The sequence below is a fragment of the Apteryx rowi genome, unplaced genomic scaffold (genome assembly GCF_003343035.1).
Source record: "Apteryx rowi isolate R43461 unplaced genomic scaffold, aptRow1 scaffold_14, whole genome shotgun sequence".
Lineage (NCBI taxonomy): Eukaryota > Metazoa > Chordata > Aves > Apterygiformes > Apterygidae > Apteryx > Apteryx rowi.
In genome coordinates this window covers 5658087-5663270 of record NW_020447641.1, presented here as the reverse complement: position 1 = coordinate 5663270, position 5184 = coordinate 5658087, and positions in this window count along the sequence as shown.

Genomic DNA, 5184 nt, shown 5'->3' with positions numbered 1-5184 from the left:
AGGGAGGGAATATTATAGTATATTTTAATCGTATTCTGTCAAGGTCATACTTTTCCTTAAGTCAATTAATGCAAAAGGATAAGAATAACAGATTATGATTCTTTTATGACTGTAGCTAATGTACAAATTCTGCTTTGAACTAAGACAAACCAACTCCCTTCACATCCACTCAATGGAGTTGCACAAATGCACACTGAAACATGACCCTGTGTATTTATTTAGGGAGTAAGAATAGGAGATTTTTTTTAYACACAGATACAATATTTGACACAATAATAGTAACTCTCAGGCTTACCTATTTAACCTATTTACAACATTTTGCTGTATCAGAACTCCCTGAGAATATCCCGCAAACTGAACTAAAAGTGGTGGATCATTTTGAAGTTTGAACGTTCTGAATGTCACCATTTGAGAAGGTGGCCTGAAAGTCCTACTGCCCACTGCACTAATAAAATTAGACACAAAGATGTGAAAGTAAAGCATTCACTTTCCTAAAAAGCACTATTAAGGAAAAGCAATACCAGACACAATGTTTCAGTGAATATTGCATGTTATCTGTTTCTCAGGCTAAGAATAACACCAGAGTACAAGACAAGTATTATTTCCAGAACTAAACATAAGTACTTCTGTTGGCCAATTAAGGATTTGTATGCACATATCCAAATTCCTAGCAGTTGTTCTTCAGCTGTGCTGGCTAAAAGCTTTTAACCAATTTGGAAAAATGTCAGGGAGACTAATACTTCCTTGTGAGAAATGCCAGCCCTTACTAATACATCATGATTTACACGCTACAAAATGGTAATAAAAATCAAGCAGGTCACAGATCTTTCATTCAGCTTGTAGAAAAATATCTGCTAGAAATTAGTGTCAATTAATTGTATTTTCAAGCTGGATCATACACCTCAAAACTACACTATGCTGCTGACTTACTATTTTTCTGATATATAAACTATTCTACTTGTATAAATGCAGGTTTAAATATGGAGTGCAAACACCCAAGGTCCATGACTTTCAATCAGTCAATGATCCTTCAGATTGGCAGACTATCAGCAGTACAGATAATATATTAACAGGATTTTTTGCATAGACTAGAGAGCTATGGAAATGCACAGGAAGATTTTACTAATGAAGATGTTTCATGGGATCAATCCTCGCAGTAAACCTGCAACTGTTTCTCAGCCTAGAGTTTAGGTCAGCAGTTCTCTAACTGGGAGAATGGATCCCCTGCAGGAGACAGGAATGTATCTCCGTGAAGGATTAAAGACAGGCTCTTGCTGGGGACTGCAGAGGGAGATACAGCTGGAAGGAGATGGCTGCATGCAGACAGGGCACCGAGACGCTACAGTGCAATTCTATAAGTCCTGGCAGCCATTAGCTTCCATGTGCATTTCCTCTTTTCAACTTCTCTACAGCAGGAATCATCTCAGACTAACCTGTAACCTGTGTTTGGCTACAACAACATAGAGGCTTCTCTCTCTAGTAACCTACCTGGAAGACCTGTTTCTAAGGGAGGGCTTTAAATAGCATGGAAGAAAGTATTGTATTTCCAAACTGGGAGTGACAGAGCTTGCTTAACCTTAGCAGATCTATCAGGAATCTCTGAATTCACACTGAGACAAAAAAAGGATTGTGATTTTTTCTGTATACCATTTCCCTCCCGAAATCATGATACACACAATTTAGTTCAGGTTTGTTGCTCACCCATATTGAAACAAGGACAGCAGAAAGAAAATGGTTAATCTATAAATGAAGAAATGTTTGTGAAGGGGAAACTAGTGTCTCTTCATCAGACTAACACGGTTTTATACAAATAAGCCCTTTGAGTAGAAGTGTTCTGGGAGAATGAAAGATGAGATGTTACCTGTACAGTCGCCTGGCAAAGGTGAGAGCGCATCAGCAGGAGAGCTACATTGGACACAATGCCTCTTTCTAGGCAGAACAACGACAAAAAAGCACTGACTGGGTGCAAAGGCCATGGAAGCAGGAGCTCTTTTTTGCCGGGGCAGTACAGGCAGGGTAGTCTTCCTGGAGAGGGAACACTTATACACAGACAGGGACAGAGGCAGATGCTTGAGTCCATCTAAGGGAATAAACTGAGCAAGGTACAGCAGAAGCAACTGGGCAAAAGTAGTACCAAAGTGTGCTGAAGGCTGCGAGGGTGTCTGAGTGAAGGGCAGGGGATGGTGGCAAGAACAGCTGAGCACATGGGGGATGGTGCTGGCAGAGGTAAAAGGGGAATGGAAAAAAGGAAAACACTAGAGACACTCCTTCAGAATAGAAAACAGATCTTCAAAATGGTATTGTTTTTTAAATAAAGCAGTTTTATGATTTTGAACCAATTCTTTGCCGACTATCTTACCAGTTCTGAGAAGTTCTGCTTAGAGCTGCTGCTATTTCTTGTTGTCACAGCAGACCTAACCCCACCTTTGCAGCAGTACCCTGCCTGTCAGCTAATTGTCACTGGCATCAGGTTGTGGCCCATTAGGACAGGTCGCCTGTCCCAGTCTTTAAACAATACAAAATATATATTACCTCATATCCAGACTTCCCCAAAAAACAAGAACCAAACATAAATCAAAGGCAGTACTGCAAGAAACAGTTAAAATATCCATCAACTGTGCCTAGAAGCGTTACACAGAGTATGCTTATTCAGGTTTAATTTTTATTTCCCTTAGACAAGCTAGTACTATGTATTGGAAGCACTTGAAGTGAAGATGATAATTAGGATTGGTATTACTATCAACCTTCCAGTGGCTATCTAATAAGCTGTACTGTCCATTCAGGCAAAAAAGATTGGGCACCTCTGCTATACTCTCTTCCACTTAGTCAACATCATTTCTGTGTGGTAAAGAAATAACTATGCAAACATGCAGGTACACTTTCTGCTTTAATGTTATTTTTTTCTAATATAACCGGCTACCTCTGTACATACTAGTGGGTGATTTTCTAGTTTTATGAATGAATTAGAGCATGGGAAATTTTGCCAAAAATTTTAATATGACTGTCTGGAAGGGCTATTGCAAAACATACTATCTATCTGTAAGGTTTTCATTCAGATAGTTTTCCAAAGGAAAAAATAGTCATTTCTCCAGTTAAAACCAAGGAAAATGTTGCATCCAAAATGTTTATGTTTTAACTGAAGTCTACTTAGGAACTCAATGACTTAGAGGAGTAAGCAGCTAGATCAGCTCTGGCTCAAAATAATACAAAACTCTAACAAAGCAGGGGATCTCAGTCCAGTTTCCACTTTTCTTTTACTGTTCATAAAGGAAGAGTTATGGTATTTGGGGGAGCATGAAAGTATGCAAACTGTCTGTCAACAAGAATACTGGAATCTGTAGAACTAATTTACATTTTCACAGCACTCTCCCTGTTTTGCTGCCACTAATATATTATTCTATGGTCTTCTAAAGTAAATAAGTAATCAGGTTCATAAGAAAAGAAGCCTGCATGCTAAGACACGAATTTCAAAACATACCCTATGTACAAAACTATGGATAAAAAAAAATCGTAACACATTGTAGCAAAAAAAAAAAAAAAAAAAGTATTTTTTGCTGTTACACAAATAAAGTGCATCATAAAAAGTTCTAAAACTGCCTGAAAAAAAATTTCTGGCCTAAATTATACAAAAGTGTTTTTATACAAATCACCCTTCCATTTCTTTCCTAAGTTATTTGTACTATATTGCTCCCAAGTGACCTCTGCCTTTCATGACCCTTCACTATTAAGTCCTGATGAAGTGTGGAACTGAAATGATTATTTTTGTCTCTAAATACAAACATGCGTGCTGTCAAGCCCTTCCCCCACTACAAAAAGAGTAAGCATCCCAGAAAAAGGTTGAATTACTCGCATCAAAATAGAGAGGGGGGAGTCAAATTAAAACTTAAAATAAAACAATGCAACTTGTGAATATATTCCAAAGAACACTCAGGTCAATGAGATTCTTCAACAAAACATGAATCATACCATTAACTATGAAACCACTACTGTGCACCCTAACAAAAAGAGACTAGTTTGTATATGTATATTTCAAATAGATTTGGAAAATTAATAATGGTAAAATCATCTACTACCAAAACACTCCGAGGTCCAAAGCAGAGATAATACTCTATCAACCAAGGTGGTTTTTTTTAATGTGAACTTCTTTCTAGCTATCATTTGACAATATAGTACAGTTTGAAAAACTACATAGGCTATGTATGTGCTTAACTTTACATATATTAATTGAAAACTTGACTTCAGAGCTTAAGTCATGGCACATATGGCAACGACTCTGAAAGACAATTAACTTTTCTTAAGTTCCTTCCTATTTTATCCTATTTCCATATTTACTTAGGTGAAATTGGATTGACAGTTTTATTTGAATTACCTGGATTCTTTGCATACAGACAATCACTCACCAACGGTGGAATACTTTAGTATAGATATTAGAGCTAGCAGATTGCTTTCATCCGAGTCCATTAACATCATTTACTCAGTGCTGCCAAAGTGTTTGTAAATGCTCAGTAGCTAGGAAGAAATCCACACAGCTCCTGACATAAGGAGCCTTCACTCTGAAATGGAGACAGACTTTAGATACAGTTACATAAATTGGCACGCAACCACAAGGGTGGAAGGACAACAGCACAGTGCTGCACTCCCCAGTCCCCAATTATTTGGAAAACTAAAACAACCAAAATTTCACAGAAACATGAAAAGCAACAAAGTGAAGGTAGTCTTCAGAGCAGACCCAGCAAACATCTGAGTTCTGTTTCTTACAGTCTGACCCAAACAACTAAGCTTTTTGCTCCCTTTAGATCTTAGGGGGCAAGATTCTGAATCCACTCCAGTAGTGAGGGGTTTGCTATTTATTACAGAGATGCTATATTTTCATCCAGCGAGGAAGTTACAAGCACTGATCAGAACTTCTCAAAGTAATAAATAATAGTGATACATCTGAAATATGTACAAAGTCCTTCCTTTGCATATTTAATTCTTGAGATGAAGAAAAATTCCCCAAAATAAGAAAAAATCTAACTTATCTTTAAAGCTGCCATGTGAGATCTTGCCCAATTACACAAAACTATGATCTACTCTTGAACTGGAATTGAGCTATAAAATGCAGACTTGAAATGAGATTGTGACATTAACAGAAATGATAACAGAAAAATCTTCACTACTATCCTCAAATAGCATGGCAACAAT